Raw genomic sequence first — 18,536 nt, 5'->3', positions numbered from 1 at the left:
TCACAAAAAATAATCCAGCTGCACCCCGGGTTTGTGCACTGTTCTGTGTGTGCACTTCAGTAAAAAGTTTACTTAAAAAACAGGCAAAACTAATGTATAGTGACAGAAGTTAGAACAGTCGTTACCTTGAGGGGAGGTGATAATTAATCGGGGTACAAGGCGGGGCTTCTGGGGTGCCTTCTGGGACGCAGTTACACGGCAGCATTCATTTTGTAAAATTCCATTGAACTATTCCCTTATGGCTTGTGCATCTTTTTATACGTTCTGTTGATAAAAAATGTACCTAACAAACAAAGCGTGCAGGACTGCCGCTGCCTCCATTGCTCTCAGATTGTGCCGCAGACAGAGGGGTTCACAGAGAGGGGACTGCCGCAGGGCAGGGATTGTGGCGAGAGTGTAACAGGTGTTCTCTCTTGAGGGGCCATTATGCACATTCTGGAAAAGGATGTTAATGAGAATGAGGCTGCACAGCTGGTCCTAATTTGGAACTCTTTCTCGCGCTCTGCAGTGGGCAGAATAATGGCCCCCCAAAGATGTCCATGTCCTAATGCCTAGAACCTGTGATTATGTTATGTTACATAGCAAAAGTATGGTTGCTAATCAGCTGACCTTAAAAATAATGATCCTAAATTATCCAGGTGAGCCCAATGTAATCACAAGGGTCCTTAAAAGCAGAAGCAGCAGCCAGTGGGAGAAGGACTCAGATTGACATTGTTGGCTTTGAAGATGGAAGAAGGCAATGAGACAAGCAATGAGGGAAGACTCTAGAAGCTGGAAAAGCAAGGAAACGAATTCTCCCCTACAGCCTCCAGAAGGAACACTAACATACTGCTAACACCTTGTTTTTAACCGAGTGAAAACCATTTCAGAGTTCTGACTTCTGGAACTGTAAGATAATAAACTAAGTTTGTGGTAACATATTACAGCAGGAATATGAATCTAATACAGACACTGGGAATCTCAGGGAGGTCAAATACCATTAGGTGGTGATTTTCTTAGAGGAGGCCTTGGGAATGAGAGCGTTCTTTTCATTTCCCTGGAAATGGATGAGAAGGAGCTAGAAAAATCAGCAAATGCTATTGATAGAGAAAAGGAGACCATTCTGAGGGGCTAGGGTCAAAAGTTGAGGGTTAATCAAGGAACAGGAGAAAGTCTGCAAAGTAGCAACTTCGGAATTGAGTTTGAGAAAACCCAGGGCCCGCAAAAGATCTGACCTATAGCCTTGACCCTTCTGGTCTTGAGTTTCTCATCTGTAAGTCAAGTGAAAACAAACTCATCTAACTGGGAAGGTGCAGGGATACGCCCTAAACAAAAGTGAGCTTTACATTATTTTCTCTAATTTACATCATTTTCATCGTGATCTACATCATTTTCTCTAATAACTACTATGGTAGGCAGAATAAAGCCCCCTCAAAAGATGTCTATGGCCAAGAATCTGTGAATACGACAGCATACGCGGCAAAAGGGACTCTGCAGATGTGATTAAGTTAAGGACCTTGAGATGGAGAGAGTGTCCTCGATTATCCACAAGGGTCTTTATATGAAGAAGAAGAAAGGAGGGAGGGGAAGAAAAAGGGGGTTCGGGGGAGGGGAGGGGGACGTTGGAACATGCTATACTTTGAAGATGCAACAAGGGACTAGGAACCAAGAAACAAAGGCAGCGTTTAGAAGCCAGAAAAGGCAAGAGAACAGATTTTTTCCCGAGAGCCTCCACAAGGAGCCTTGCTGACACTGATTTTAGCCCAGCGAGACCTATTTCAGACTTCTGACCTCCAGAACTGCAAAATTATAGATCTGTTTTGTTTTAAGTGCTAATTTTGTGGTAATTTGTTACATCAGCAATAGGAAACTAATACAACAACCCAAAATAGTAATGGGGTATTCCAATGGGAATAAGCCACACTCTCCCACAGTAGATAAAGTTCCTCTGACAATACTCTTAGAAGAACTTTCCAAAAATGTTAGCTAGTCCACCTGCTCAGCCACTGACTTTACATGCAGATATTTTGGTAAAAATTTCAGTTTCAACCAACTCATTCTGAGCATTACTACATCCTACACACTAGTGGATTAATTCACACTAATTATCTCATTTAACCCTTAAAACAACCCCATGACATAGATAGTATCATGCCCATTTGATGAATAAGATAACCGAGACTCAGATAATAATAACAATAAGTATAGCTAATAAATATTAGTGCTTACTCTGAGCCAGGCACTAAGTACTAAGTACTTAGCAGTACTAAGCACTTCACGTGTGTTAACTAATTTAACTCTCCCAACAATCCTATTCCCCATTTATAGATGAGAAAACTGAGGCACAGAGAGTCTGCGTAACTTTAAAGGTGGTGAGGGGCAGGGCTGGGACTGGAATCCAGGTCCTTCAGGTGCCAAGATCAGCGTGCTCTGCGTTGTACCCTCACCACTCCTCATCAGTCATCATCATTACCACCAATTACTGATAACAGCGAGGCCTCTGGAATCCAGCCCAGCCCTGCCTTTCTCTCTGAGCCCCACTCAGGGTCCTGCAGGGTGAGGCAGTGGCGGCTGTCTGCCGAGGCACACGGCAGGGTTCAAGGATGACCTCATGGGCTGGAGCTCCAAGTGGCAACTGGTTCCTTGGCAGGGCCTCCCTGGCACCGTTTACTAGCAACAGTGACGACACGCTCCACTCTCAACTCGGTGCTTCAGCCTCCCTCTTCCCCTGACCCTCCTGAGTTATTCCCACATGCACACTAAACAGGGGAGCCCTCCTGGGCATCCCTAAAGAGGGCGAGTCCCAGGAAAAGGTGCTCTCAAACACACGTGCTACAGAGCAGAGAGCAGCGAGTCCCGGGAAAGACTGGAGGCTCTCTCGCCCACTTGGCTGGTTTTAAACTCAAGTGCTCACCCCTGAGTTCTGGCATGTGCTCTCTCACTGCCGCCCAGCTTCATGTATTTACATCCATCACACCTTCTTCAGCCTGCTTTTCCTGAGGCCTGAGCCTGTCTCTACCCCTTTCTCTATTCCCACCCCTGCCTCACCCCTTGCCTTCTCTTAGACACAAACCAGAGCTGTTTCTAGGCAAACTGCAGGATTTCTTTCTAGACCCTCCAAGGACCCTCTTATTCCTTCTCTATCTTTCAAGGAACAATCATCTATTTCCTTTTCTTTAAATCTTATGCCTCATTTCAACTACCTCTTGCTGAACAGAGATATATGGTGTTTGCTGATGAGACCTTAGGGCATGACAACCATCGCAGGCTATTCCAGAGGTGACTCTGCTACGGCAACTCCAGCGAGTGAGCTCAGGCCTGGGTGGCTCCACGTTGCCTGGGCCTGGACTCCAGGAGCAAGGAATCTTGGAGCCCTGATTTGTAGAAAAGAGAGGCCTGGCAACCAGGGGGGGTGAGACTGAACTCTATTACAGGAATAGAAGTATGGACACATAGGCAAATAGAAGGGGAGGAGCCACAAGCATCCGCCTTCTCAACTGGGGCCTCTGCAGGCAAGCTTCAGGAGCTGAGAGGAAACTTTACCGACCACAAACCCATCCTGACATGGTTCCATGAGGCTGCCCTTTGAAAGCAGGTGGGGAGAAGTGTGCAGCCGTGGATTCCTGAAAGGGAAACTCCAGTTAGATACATGTGGAATTCTGCATCCTCACCAACTCAGGAAGAAGCTCTCTTCCCGAGTTGGGAGGAGGTGATTGCTCATAGGAACTCCTTGCTTTTTCTAGAAAGACAGGTGATAGAGCTCAGCACCTAATCTAAGGTTGTGCCTAGAACTGTTCTAAGGACTTTTCTTGTAATATCTCATTTAATCCTCACAGCCCTGTAGGTATTACCATCCCCATTAGACAGATGAGGAAACAGGCATAGAGTAGCTGGGTAATGCCAAGGTTACCAAGCTAGAAGCTTCACAGCCAGGGTTTGAACCAAGGCAAGCCAATCGCAGAGTCTCTGCTCTTGACCGTGGCACCCTGCCGCCTCTTGACTGTCTCGACTGCCCCACTCCTGGAAGGCGGGCTAAATGCGCTTGGGGCAGATGCATCCTTGCTCCCTGATTTACCACAGTTTGGAAATGGTCACTTGGGTTCCTTAGGAGCTACCTTTCTGTGCGTCCAGTTCTGGAGACCTTAAGGAGAGAGGATCCCTGTTTTTCTGTTCTCTCCCCGAACTGTGCTCGGGGGTTTCTAGTAACTACCACAAAATACCCGCCCCCCCCCCCCCCCACCTTTCTCTCCTTTCTCCACAACGTAGGGAAGCTGGAGCTTTAGCTGCCGTAGAGAACCAAGAACAAAATCCAGATACGTGGGCATTAGGATACCAGCAGACCAAGAAGAAGGATCGGAATCAATCTGCTTGCCCGTTGAATAGGAACCACGCTGGATACCCGCTCAACAAGTCTCCCTTTCCCAGGTCGGTGAAGACCGGGTGTGGGCGGCCCTGTGGCGGGGCACAGCGCCCCCACGGGGCACTCGGGGTGGCCGCCGCGCTGTGCGCCCCGCGCAGGGAGCGCGCCCACCTCGCCCGGCGGGGGTGGCCTGACTTCTCCCGGCGGTGGGGTCCGGGCAGCGCCGCGCACCCTCTCCCGCTCTCCCCAGAGGGGTCGGGAGAGACGGGCCCCCGGGGCGGGAGGGTACGCCCGGCGATCGGGGCCCGCGGAGCCGCAAGGGTTGGGGCGCAGGCCTGGCAGAGCGCCCGCGTGCGTCGGTTAGCCCAAGCTCTCTCTGTCTGTCTGTCTATCGGTCAGTTGGTCGGTCGGTCTGCGCCTCTGGGCAGCGGGGCCGTGCAGAGCCCCAGGGGCAGCGCGCCCCGCTCACCTGCAGCCGCCGGCGCCGGCGCCTGGGAAGCAAGGCAGGGGCGCAGCCACCCGGGTCTTCCTCGGTGGCCTCCTCGCGGCTCCAAGAGCCGTGGCTCTCCTCGGGGATCGCTCGTGGGAGCCGGGGAAGAAGCCCGAGCCGCTGCCGCTGTCTCCTCCTTCGCCGCCGCCTCCAAGTCCCATCCCAGAGCGCTCCCCTCGTTCGCTGGCTGCCTGGGAGGCTCTGGGCCAGGGCGGGCGGGCGGCGGGGGGAGGCGGCGCCGCGGCGAGGGTGGGGAGCCGGCCGGCGGAAGGAGGGGTGTCCTCTTTGGGGGTGGGGAGGGCGCGGAGAGGGAGTGGCCCCACCCTGCAGGCAGCCCCGGGACCGGGGCACCCTGGCCAGGTGCCATGCCTCTGCCACCTCGCTCCACTTGATAGGTCTGCAAACCCAGGCAGGGGTCGGATTCCAGGGATCTGGAGCCTCAGGTTCAGAAAAACAAGGAGATTTGAGGGCTTGGCGGAGGGGTGGGGAGGGGGAGAAGAGCATCTCCTGGGGGAAGGGAGGCGTGACAGGGGTCCTATATCCTGAACTTGGGGTCATGATCTGCAGGAGGCACCCATCAATGACGATGATGAAGAAATAAGTGGTGAGAATTGGGATAATTGGTGACAAGTGCCAGGAGCTGACTTGGCAGTGCCCAGAACACCCCACCAGTGCCAATTCATATTAACAGAGCGCCCACTGGCCAGGTACCAGGCCCTGGGTTGGGGACGGAAACAAGATTCCTACCCTGAAGGAGCAGAGAAAGTCTAGTTCAGACAAGACTTTTGAAATTATGGGCAGAGACATTTGCAGTTTTGTCAAGAGGGAGAACATGACCTTAGAGGTCCCCAAGGAACTTTGGAGGAATGCAGAAGACAGGATTCGTCAGTGGCAGGAAAAGGGCCTGGCATGCCACTCTACCAGCTCTCCCTGCTCCTGGCCAGCCGGGCTGAGTGAGCTCTGTACAACAGGCCAGGACATCTCCTAATAATGGCTCCAAAATTCTATCCCCAAACCACTAACCCAAAGCATCCAGTTCAGGTTTTAACAAGCTAAGGAGGAGAGGCAGCAGAACGAAGGAGTTTCAAAATCTCTGGATGTGCCAGAGTCTGATCATTTAAGTGCTTTTGACAGCCTTTACTCCTAACCATCACTCCTATTGGATGTTAGAGTTGGTTTTTGAAATACGAATGAACACCATGTACAGTATCAGTTCTTCAGAAAAGCTCCAGGAGTGAGTAATTAAAATTCCAGCCATGAAGCAAGGGGTTAACATATTCAAGCCATCAGGGCAACTCGTGGTACCATAATGCCACAAAAGAATCTTGGGTTCATGTTCCCTTGTTCTCTTACTCTGCACCTTAGTCCCACTGGGCTGTCTTGGCCGCCTGCACTGATCAGAAATAGTTTCTTTGTATGTCTTTGGGAGGAGGTAGGTGGAGGTCAGAAAGCAGAGGAAAGTCTTCAGGAAATGTCTAGTCTCTGAAGTCTTGGATTCCACAAATGAAAATTCTTCCTGAGTCTGGGCCAGTGAAAATCCCCTAGGAGCTGGGGAAGTTGAGTTGCATTTTATGGAAACTTACACTTAAAATGTGTTGCCTTATTCCAAGACACCAGTATGATCCAGTAATTTACCAGGAAAACAATAGCAATTCCAAAATCTTTCCAAATTTTAAGAAATTGTAATTTAGTAACTGATTCCAGTGACTCTGGTGTATGCCAACTAAAATGAGTGTTTCTCCCCAGGGAGTTCTAGCAGGCTTCTTCAGAGTAGGAAATCTCGGCAGGAAGCGTGCCTGAGGCCACGTCAAATAGGTCAATAAGCTGTTCTACCTGTGGAATGATCTTCAGGTCTGCTAGAAAAAAAATGAAGCAAAAGTGAGCTCAATGTCCTGAAATATCAAGTCAGAAAAAACAATGCCTTAATTTCCTGGTTATCTTTGGGTGATTGCAAACTGATAATAACAAAGGCTGCTGGGGAAAGCCTAAATTTGCCTTTTCCACCATAGGCCCTGCTACTGCCTTAGTATACAATTTTATGCAAAAGTGTGAGGTTAGAATTTTCAGTTCTCATGTGGGCCCTCAGGCAAGCAGACAAGAATTAGGGTGTGTAGTATCTGAGAGTTGGAGAGTTAGTTGGAATTTATAACTTCAGTTACACCTTGGTAGCTAGGCTAGGTTCAACTCTCAGTTCTCTACCATCACATGGGGTCTATTGTGGAGTAAGGATTTGGGAGTGGGGGTCGGGGGAGTCATTTGATCCAGGCCTCACATTCATGAATAGCCTCAAATATAGACTTTTGACATAAGCATTCATTTTTTCCTTGTAAACGTTAGAACTTTTGTTTTGTTTTGTTTTGCATTAGAGTCTTTCTTATTTGGGACTTAGTTGTCTGGCCTAGAGGGCAGATTGAAATGAGACTATCAACTAGAAAGGGGACCAGTGTATAAGGAAACCAAAGAACAGACAGGTTGGCTCACAGACCCATAGCCTAAAGTAAACCTTGTACTGAATGGGCGATAAACTGTTGGAGCTCCCTCTCCTCTCACTCAAGTAGAAAGGCAAGATGTCCCACCTGGGAGAGGAGACATCACCCCTTTGGGCCAGCTGCCAATTGGTTGGAACTGGAGATATGGGGTTGAGAGGGGAGCATTGAAAGGCAGTGACTGGATTTCCACACCAGTGCAGGGTAGGGAACCCTCCTATCTGGAGCAGTACTCCCTTCTGGATGCCTCATCAGCATGGACACCTGGTTCCATGTCCAGAAAGTCCCCTTGAGGAGAGGCTGGCTGATGGCATCATTTCCCAGGAGAAATGATTTCTAAATAAACGTACCATCCCACCTGGAAAAGACAGGATGAAGCTGATCAGGAAAAATCTAGAGCAAGTCAAAAATTTGTTCAGGAAAACAATGTGCAATTCAAAGAGGACTCAAATGTTTTTATGTATTCTTGAACTTGGACCATTTGTTCCTGAGGGCAGGGACCAGGCCTTCTGCTTGTCGATAGATTTTGCCATGCTGTGGAAGGGACTGGGTGGCTGTTGCTTTAACCTAGAATTTAGAGCCTTGTAGTGTTTGTGGAACCAGGTTGATGAGGCTACCTATTAAGAATGAGATCATAGGATGGCATGGGGAGCTTTAAGGCATAGGCAAAAGTTACTGGAAGTCACACTTGTTTTCTTGGATATTGGCAAGGCTGAAACACTGCCCGTCTCCCTAGAGACTAGTTTCCACTTTTGAAGTAGAGGATGGATCTGCTGTGTGTGGAATCATCGCTCAGCAACACAGATTGCTGGTTCTTTTATCCCTAAACCTAGGAATTGGCGCAAAGTGGTCTTTCATTAGAAGACAATAGCCTCATTCCTGTGACACTCAGCTAACTATCTTCTCACAATGCCATTAATGAGTCTATGTCTGCATTGGTTGCCCGGTGTTAAATCAGATTGCAAGATACTTAGGCAATGAGTATGTGTATGTGTCCTACAAATCCTCCAGTCTGTTGGCAGAGCTCAATAAATGGTGACTCAAGAATAACAAAAATACCAGAAGTCAGGACTTTTCTACTTTCTTGCTGAAGAAAATAACTGGGACATTGTTATTATGAGGGTCCAACAGAAGGGGAAACACTACAGATGGTCCAGTGGAAAGAATAAGGCAACGAAATGCTGAGAGCCACAATAAATCGTAAGATGGAGAAAAATGAGATGTAGCGCAATAAAAAGAATAATTTCATTGGTAGAGCAGTCTCTGAAAAGAAGCAATGGAAATGTCTCGACTCATTTGAAACAAGAATTGACAAAGCAATTCCCAAGTATGGAAACTGCCAGAACATTACTGGCTACATGTACACTATCTGTGAACAAAAAGATGTTGAGAAGAGGATGCAGTAGCCAAAGTTTTAAAGAGTTGAAAGTTTCTTTTAGTTAGAGCAAAATTTCTAAGACAGCTCCACATCCCTGGCCAGGCCTAAGGAGAGGGCCCTGAATAGCACTGCTTCGCCTTTACCTCCACCCTATGTGTGGGACAGAATTTTTGAAAATCAATGAATGTAATACACCATATCAATAGAATAAAGGACAAAAACCACATGATCTTCTCAAGAGGTGCAAAAAAGCATTTGACAAAATTCAACACTCCGTGATAGAAACACTCAACAAACTAAAGTATAAGGGGACTTCCTCAAACTAATAAAGGGCATCTGCAAAAAACCCACAACTAACATCATACTAAGGGTAGAAGACTGAGAGCTTTCCCTCTAGGATCAGGAACAGGACAAAAATGTCCTCTCTCAACACTTCTGTTCAATATTGTACTAGAAGTTCTAGCCAAGACAAGAAAATGAAATAAAAGGCATCCAGATTGGAAAGAAAGAAGTAAAACTCTCTCTATCTGCAGAAGACATGATCTAGTAGATAGTAATCCTATGGAAACCACTAAAAAAACTATTAGCACTCCTAAATTATTTCAGCAAGGTTGCAGGATACAAGATCAATAGACAAAAATCAGTTATATTTCTCTACAATCTGAAAATGAAATTAAGAAAATAATTCCATTGACAATAGTATCAAGTAGAATAAATCACTTAGAAATAAATTTAATGAAAGAAATACAAACCCTATACTTTAAAAACTACAAAACATTGTTGAAAGAAATTGAAGGAGATCTAAAAAAATGGAAAGATCTAAACAAATAGAAAGATTGGAAGACTTAATCTTGTTGAGATGGCAATACTCCCTTAACTGATCTACAGAATCCACACAATGCCTATCAAAATCCCAGCTGACTTCTTTGCAGAGATTAACAAGCTGATGCTAAAGTTCATATGGAAATTCAAGGGGCCCAGAGTAGCCAAAACAATCTTGAAAAAGAAGAACAAAGTTGGAGGACTCACACTTCCTAATTTCAAAACTTACTACAAAACTACAGTAATCAAGACCGTGTGGTACCTACATAAAGATAGACACATAATTCAATGAAATAGGATGGAGAGATCAGAAATAAGCCTTCACGTTTAGAGTTAATTGATTTTCAACAAAGGTGCTAAGACCATCCAACGGTGGAAAGAATTTCAACAAGTGGTGCTGGGACAACTAGATAGACACATGGAAAAGAACTCGGTTGGATCCTCACCTCATACCATATGCAAAAATTAACTCAAAATAGATCAAAGGCCTAAATGTAAGAGCTAAGGCTATTGAACTCTTAGAAGAAAATATAGAAGTAAATCTTCATGATCTTGGATTAGGCAGTGGCTCCTTGGATATGACTCCAAAAGCACAAGTGACAAAAGAAAAAAATAGATAAATTGGAGTTCATAAATGAAAACTTTTGTGCTTCAATGGACACCAGCAAGAAAAGGCAACCCACAGAAGAGGGGAGAATTTTTGCAAATCATAGACTTGTATCTTATTTTGGAAAATAAGAGACTTGTATCTGGAATATATAAAGGACTCATAATTCAATAATAAAAAGACGACCCAATTAATAAATGGGCAAAGTTTCTGAATAGGAATTTCTCCAAGGAAGATACACAAATGGTCAATCACCAAGTGAAAAGATGCTTAACATCATTCACCATCAGAGAAATGCAAATCAACACCACAAGACATTGCTTCACACCCACTAGGATGACTATAAAAAAAGACAGACAATAACAAGTGTTGACAAGGATGCAGAGAAATTGGAACCCTCATACACTACTGATAGGAATGTAAAATGGTGCAGTTGCTGTGGAAAACAGTTTGGCAGCTTCTCAAAAAGTTAGACATATACTTATATGACTCAGGAATTCCATTCCTAGGTATACATCCAAAAGGAATGAAAATATACACCTACACAAAAGCTTGTACACAAGTGTTCATCACAGCATTATTTATAATAGCCAAAAAGTGGAAACAACAACCCATATGCTTACCAACTGATGAATGGATAAGTAAAATGGAATATTATTCAGTAATAAAAAGGAATGAAACAGCGACACATGCTCCAGGACAGATAAACCTTGAAAATGTGCTAAGTGAAAGAGCTGATCACCGAAGACTATTTGTTGTATGATTCAATGTCCAGAATAGGTAAATCCACTGAGACAGTAAATAAATTTCTGGTTGCCTGGAGCTGGACAGGTTGGGGGAATGGGAGTGACTGTTTACGGGTACAGAGTTTCCTTTGGGGGTAATGAAAATGTTCTAAAATTAATTGTAATGATGGTTACACAAATCTTTGAATAATAACCATTAAATCATATGCTTTAAATTGGCGAATTGTATGGTATGTGAATTATATCTTAACACATTTTGGGTTTATGGGAAGAGCACAGGTTTAAATTCTGAGTCCTTGTGCACATTTTTAAATCTCTTTTGAAAGTGGACTTTTCTTCCTCATTTGTACACCTCCTTGGAATGCTGTTTTCCTGGAACCAAGTCTCTCACATGTAGGCAGGAAGGGCTTCTTGCTCCACTCCTCAGCTTCCATTCCCGTGCTTTCGCATACCTTTTCTGCAGTTTACACTCCCTCCTCAGAGTACTGTTTTACACTGCAGGACTTGCCTGCTGGTGGGGACTTCTACAAGTATGGGTGTCTGTGGTCCCCGCCACAGGGAAATTCACATGGCTTAGAATAGGATCTTGTGACATTCTTGTAAAGGATGAAACACAAACATGCTTTATCACACATAGTCTTTCAGGGGTTGTGTTTACATCTGAAGTGCCCAGGAATGGGCGAACACATCGCTGAACTCAGTTAGCTGTTCAGAATTTTCCCACATATACCCAAGGCGTCAGAATTCCATAAGGTCTTGGATTTGGTCATTGATTGCTTTAACAATACAATGATCTACTAGGAAAGGGAAAACAGAAAGTTCCTAAAGAGAGACACATCTAGTGATTTAATTCTCCATTCAGAGCCCCACTGAATTACACTCACATGAAAGGAACTTGATCACAAGAATAGTTAGAGCTCAGAATGCCACTTCCTTTTGATTTCAAATCGAAGCAGAGCATTAGCCAGCCTCTCCTCTGAGCCATCCTTTAATCTTTCTTGAGAGATCAATCCTTTTCTTACCAAGTTGCTGATTTTGCCTATCACCTTTAGAACTTTCTTCTAGAAGTCAAGATGAGTGCCCCCCCCCCACCCCGCCCCCAGTACACACAACTCCAGCAGTGGCTTTGGAAGGGTTTGCTGGAGGAGTACACCTCTCTTTGTTTCCTTACACGGTCTACAGGCATGAGGCTGTCTTCCAGTGGGCTCGTCTGGGAGAAGTTGGCTGTGGAGCTTGAGCCCCACTGAGTTGTTCTTAAAAATTTGTCACAATCGCCATGGGTGGCATTACAAGCGGTTTTAATTTCTCTCATATGATTATTTTATTTTTAGTCTAGTAACCATTTTTGAGTTCCTTCTATTTGCCAGACAAGTGCCAGGCGCTGAGGACAGAACAGTAAGGAACGCAGACACAGATTCTATGAGTTTCTAATCTACTGGGGAGTCACAGACGAGAAAAGTGACAGGAACCACAGACTGTAACATGTGTCTTGATTGGGACGCTGGATATGCTATGGGAGGACGAAAACCAATACCTCCCAGACTAGTGGGTCATAGAAGGCTTCCAGAAGGACGTGACTTTCAAGTTGAGACCCAAAGGATGAGTTATTGGCTTTATTTTGTACTTTTTCTTACAGCACATTACTTATGTAATTTTTTAAAAATCCACATGTTTACAGTGTTTTCTGATGCCCAAATGCTGCCTGGATTCTCTAGTAAGATGTTTAGGAAGTTAGCTCTCAGGGCTGGCCTGATGGCACAGCGGTTAACTGCACACGTTCCACTTTGGTGGCCTGGGGTTTACCGGTTCAGATCCCAGGTGCGGACATGGCACCGCTTGGCAAGCCGTGCTGTGGCAGGTATCCCACATATAAAGTAGAGGAAGATGGGCATGGACATCAGCTCAGGGCCAGTTTTCCTCAGCAAAAAGAGGAGGATTGGTGATGGATGTTAGCTCAGGGCTAATCTTCCGCAAAAAAAAAAAAATGAAAAAGGAAGTTAGCTCTCAGGAACACAGATGATATAGTGCATTAACGTCCTGGGGCAGAAGCAAGCCTACAGCCCCAAGGGAAAGGACTGCTCTATTCTGTCTCCATTTGATAGATTTGAAAATAGACACGATGATATAGGTTTTCTGGGTATGCAAAGGGAAGGAAGTTGAGTCTTGAGGCCCCTACTGAGTCCTCCAAGATGATGCAAACAAACAACATCACTGTTCTACTTACTTGGGTACTAGCCTAAATTATGATGCTTGAAATCTTAACGTGATGTTTTTCGCAACAAAGATAAATCAGTGCAGTTTAAAATGGTGCCTAATTTTCTTAAAAGGAAATTGCTCATTTAAAACAACCAATATAAAAGGTCCACCTCTGTTGATCTTTCTTCCTACCTGAATAAATTCTGTATAATAAGAATTAAAAGCTGACATTTGGAGAGCATTTTCCAGTCTAATTAAAAAGGAAATTGACAGCTTTACAAACCTCTAGTTAAAGAGCCACCCCAAGTTTACCAAGTTCGCATGGCTTTGCATGACTTGCTTCCCTTCTTGGGATGTATTAATTCAAATTAGTAGAAACAACCATTGTTAGTAAGAAGTGATGGGCCCGGCCCAGTGGCTCAGCGGTTAAGTGCACATGTTCCACTTTGGCAGCCTGGGGTTTACCGCTTCAGATCCCAGGTGCAGACATGGCACCGCTTGGCAAAAGCAATGCTGTGGTAGGCATCCCACATATAAAGTGGAGGAAGATGGGCATGGATGTTAGCTCAGGGCCAGTCTTCCTCAGCAAAAAGAGGAGGATTGGCAGCAGATGTTAGCTCAGGGCTAATCTTCCTCAAAATAAAAAAAAAAAAAGTGAGAAGTTATATACAGAATTCTGAAATTCCAGAAGTCTCAAAAATATGCAACACCCACTTAGATGGATTCAATTGGCATTTAAATCCTGGCTCTACTCCTTCCTGTGTGACTTGGGACCAGTTATTCCCCTTTAAAAGTCTCGATTTCCTCATCTATGAAATGGAGATAAACAGTTAATATGTGTAAAATGCGTAGCAGCATGGCTGGCACATAGGAAGGACTCAGTAAATGGCAAATGTCATTTTACCTGATAAAAAGGCAGAAGACACAGGGCTGGGGACGGATTAGATATGGGGAGAGAGAGGAAGAGGGACAAAGCAAAGAGGACCTATGCTCTCAGGTTGGGATGACTGGAATGATGGGGAGGCCGCCACCAGATAAACGAGTCCATAGGAACAGCTTTGGGGGGAAGGGAGGGCAGTTCTCCTTTTTGGGCACAATGAATATGAAATGTCAATAGGTCATCAAGACAGAGGAGACTGGGAATGTTGATAAAATCAGGGTTAGAGCTGCCACGATTATTTGTTGAAGGGAACTATAAGTAGGAAAGATAAATTTAATAAAAAAGACCTAAAGGTAAAAGAATTAAAGAAATATTCTGTGAGAGTAAAAGAGTGAAATAGAATAATTAAAAATACACTCCTTTAGCTAAAATGAATACTGGGTGAAGTGACATCACACAAAGGCGACCACACTGGGTCAGAGGGGCATCCCCACCTCGCAGGACATAGGGTCCTTTGTGTTGTTGTCGGTCACAGAGAGCAGACACATTGTTCCCGGTTTTCCCAGAAGTGGAGTTTCCTTGGGCAGAGAGACCACCGGTGGAAGCCTCATCAGGTCTGATGGCCTAGATGGGATGGCCCAAACTTAGGCTCCCAGGAATCCAGGACCTGTCGCTGAATACAACTTTTCCAGTTGTGAGTAGGTATAGCAGGAGCCACAGCACCGGATGTGTGACTAGGAAGCAGCAGACAAGATGATGACACATTCAATCCTAGCCATTCCTGAGAGAAATGTGGCTCAGACCCTCAACGCTGGCTAATTACGCCCAACCTACCCAGGGCCACACAGTTCCTTTCCAGACTCTCTCTGCTCTACTGCCACAACACACCCTGAACATCTTGACATACACCAAAGAATATAGATAATTTTATTTGCTGAGTTAATGAGGTTCTCATCTTAATAAGTTTACTTAATAAGTAAAAACTGTTTGTCCTGTTAATGACTTTTTTAAAAGCATGTGTAAGTTTTAGATGGTATAAAACAAACAAAACTTGAGTCCATCCTGCTGTTTTAAGCCAAACTCTCCATTCTGAAGCAGCAGCTGTTTTTGCTAATTAAGATCACATCGATTGCGGATAGTGCTCAGACTTTTGCTTTGATGTAACTTTTGCTGAGTTGGCCAAGTGACAACTTCTCTCTCTGCTCTGTACTCTAGTCAGCAGAAGGCAGGCGTGGGCTTCTGGGCAGAAGGTTGCAGATCTGGCTGGCTTCCATACAGCAGAGTCATTTGGCAGAAAACTTGGCCAGTGTGCAGAAACACTTTAAGTGAATTCCATGGGTGTGGAGACATCCTTGCAATGCATCCTTTTTTCTTCCCTTTTGGAACGTGTATCTGAGCTGCCAACAACCCATTTCATACAGCCACAGGCACTATTTTTGAGGCTCGTTATGTCTGAAGGTGGGGAGCCCTGAAATGGCTTAGCCTGCACTTTATGTTGGCAGTCCTTTTGCATGAGTTACTCTTTCAATACCTTGGCAAAGACAGCTGCCGTTTCCTCCAGAACCTAAGAGACTGCCTGTGTGACCCGCAGCGATGTTATTTAATGATATCTAAGTCAGTTTCCAGACTGGCTGCAAAAACTAATACATCTTGTTTTTTAAAAATGGAAATGTTTTTATAGTCTCATTAGTTTACCTCAATCACAAAAGCTCAGCGTGCATGGCAGGATTTTTTCTCGAATGATGAATATTTCAAATGCAATACATCCCTCTGGAGATGGAGAAAACAACTTTAATAGTTACAGCCTATAAAGATGGTCTACTTAGATCATTACTAAGAAGTACTGTTGATTAACGAACCGAGGGTAGAGAGAAAAGACAAATGAAATAAGGTGTGGTTTGGTTAAGCAGTCAAACAAAACAAATGTTTAGGCCCAGAGCAGAGTTAACAAAGGTGGGGGGGGGGGGGGGCGGGGCGGGGCGGGGATTGGGGGAGGGAAGCCGGAAAGGATGGGAGGACGAAAGTTTCTTGCATTCTTGGGGACAATAGGATAGGGCTGGGGCAGAAACAAGGACATCAGACTCTGGGGAGGTGCTGCACATGTTTACGTAAGAAGGTACAGGAAGGGGAAGGCAACTGGCCTTAGAACTCTTCCATATGACTTGGCATTCTGGAATCTGGCTAGCTTATTCAATGGATGCTCGGTTTCTGGGGTAGACAGACCACATCTAAGCCAAAAGGTCTAAGTTTTCCCCTTCCCTCTGCCCCAGCAAACAGACTTCAAATTCTCTCCTACAGGAGCTGCTTACTGGTGGGTCCATCTGCACACCTCGTGGTGCTGGGCTGAATGTCCGTGACTCTAAAAATTAGGGCTTGGAGGGTCAAGATGAAAAATACTGAGGAGATCCCATCAGTAAAGTGACCAAGAAGTATACAGGCATGGGAACAACTGAGGTAGTTAGTGACTGTTCTGGTTTCTCTGTAGACAACAAAATAGGACAAAGGGGCTAGATATTAAAGTGGGATTTAAAATACATCTAAAAGAGAGATATTTATCGGGATTAGCAATGAGACAAAGACAGTGAATTGCTGAGACATGAATGTGCTCTGCAGGGTCATTTTAATCCACACATCACTACCTCCCCATAGTGGAGACTAAGCAACGATAATTCTTTACTTTGTAGAGGTAAATATGGAGGCAGCTTTCGAGCTTAGCCTGGGTTATGCTGTAAGTCAAGAAAAACCAGAGGCTGGCCCCGTGGCAGAGTGGTTAAGTTCGCACGCTCCACTGCAGGCGGCCCAGTGTTTCGACGGTTTGAATCCTGGGCATGGACATGGCACTGCTCATCAAACCACGCTGAGGCAGGATCCCACATGCCACATCTAGAAGGACTCACAAGTAAAATATACAACTATGTACCGGGGGGCTTTGGGGAGAAAAAGGAAAAAAATTAAAAAACTTAAAAAAAAAAAAGAAAAACCAGCAACACCAGCACCCTATGGGATCCCTGAATGTGAAGTGATATCCTGATGTCTGTGGTGCTGAGCGTCATGTGAACAAGATCCTCCCCGAAGACCCTACATAGACTCTCAAAATCAGCACTCCTCTCCCTCTGACCCTGTGCCCATTCTCATACTACAAAATCATTGGGCAAAGAGCTGGAGGATCATGGGACGTAACTGTGACATCCTATGTGACTTCCTCAGGGATCGGTGAGACTATCTGATAGGTCTTTTCCACCCCTAACAACCTTTAATGTGTTTAACTTAGTGTGAAGCTTATGGGCATAAAGCTTCAGGGAATAGAATTTCTTAGGTTGCCTATAAAGAATACTAATGAGATACATCAAAATAACTGAGGCTGTTTCTCAGGGATAAAAACCCCCCCTCCCACCTCTCTTATTTTAACCTCCCTTGGCACATGGTAAAATCTGAACTGCTCATTAAGAGTGCAGGATGGACATAAAGCGATCATATGCACAATGGTTGAGCACACAGAGCTTGGCATACGCAGGGATTAGGAATGTGGGAAGCTTGGGTCTGTTTATCTCCATTTCTCTTGGCCTAAGATGCTCTGATTTTATCAGCACTGAAATATTAAAAAACACGTATGTGTGAAATAAGCCATTAGGCCAAATCATGTTGTGTCTGCACGGCCACATGTGGGTGAGAAGGGTCACTAGGCAGTCACCAGAGTCAAAAGGTTCTTTTCTTGGATGTGGGCAAATCTCACTTTAATTGCAAAAGCCTTTATTTACAGCACATTCAATAACGAAGAGACAGGAGAGCTGTGACTTTTGAACATATTAATATATAAAAGTCCTTTAAAATTCAGGTAGTCAAGAGAAGAGCATTCCACAAGGAAAGCACCCCTCTCATTTTTCTGAAGTCTGTTTTATATTTTAATAGATGACTAGGCATACTTGGAAGTTCAGGGGCCGGCCCCGTGGCCAAGTGGTTAAGTTTGTGCGCTCTGCTCTGGTGGCCCAGGATTTCGCTGGTTTGGATTCTGGGCACAGACATGGCACTGCTCGTCAGGCCACGCTGAGGCGCCATCCCACATGCCACGGCTGGAAGGACCCATAACTAAAATATGCAACTATGTATTGGGGGGATTTGGGGAGAAAAAGCAGAAAAAAGAATAAAAAATAAAAATAAATAAAAGATGCCTAGGCATACTCGCAAGTTCAAAATAGTAGGATATGCCTTGCAGGGAGAGAAAAAGAAAATCTGTTTTCATATTATTAGGCAAATACATATCAGCAATTCCACTTGATAAAGCGAGATGGATGGATGGATGGATGGATGTCCTCCTTGAACCAGGTGAGGGCAGAACACTTAGTGAAAGGGGCCCCTGGGTGGGTGGGAAACCAGGAGGAAGGGAGCACCCGATACCATGCAGTGCCAATCAATCAGTCCACCCTCCAACAGAGACCAGACATGCCATGACCCAGCCACAGGGTGTTCAGGAACAGCCATCAACAGTGACTGCTCTCACTGCCTGGGATTATCGGAGGGTCTCAATTTAGCCCATGGACAAAATCTTTGACCAACAAATTCAAACTGTCACTCAATGTAACTCATAAAAGATC

General features: G+C 45.1%; 1 protein-coding gene across 7 annotated transcripts in view; it reads right to left on the bottom strand.

Annotated features, from left to right (window-relative positions):
• The window catches only part of MATN2 (matrilin 2), a 141,109-nt gene extending 135,881 nt beyond the window's left edge, over positions 1 to 5,228 (bottom strand). For 4 of the 7 annotated variants that reach the window (XM_070221595.1, XM_023648749.2, XM_070221596.1 and 1 more), the window contains exon 1: positions 4,809 to 5,080. The gene's annotated coding sequence lies outside the window, so the exon portion shown is untranslated. Of the gene's footprint in view, positions 1 to 4,808 lie in introns of all 7 variants that reach the window. The other 3 variants (XM_023648748.2, XM_023648746.2, XM_023648747.2) reach the window with 3 other exon arrangements.
• Between the last annotated feature and the right edge of the window lie 13,308 nt (positions 5,229 to 18,536).

Source organism: Equus caballus, chromosome 9, assembly GCF_041296265.1.
Source record: "Equus caballus isolate H_3958 breed thoroughbred chromosome 9, TB-T2T, whole genome shotgun sequence".
Classification (NCBI taxonomy): domain Eukaryota; kingdom Metazoa; phylum Chordata; class Mammalia; order Perissodactyla; family Equidae; genus Equus; species Equus caballus.
The sequence above is the reverse complement of the archived record's forward strand: the minus strand, read 5'-3'. Positions and strand labels throughout refer to the sequence as shown.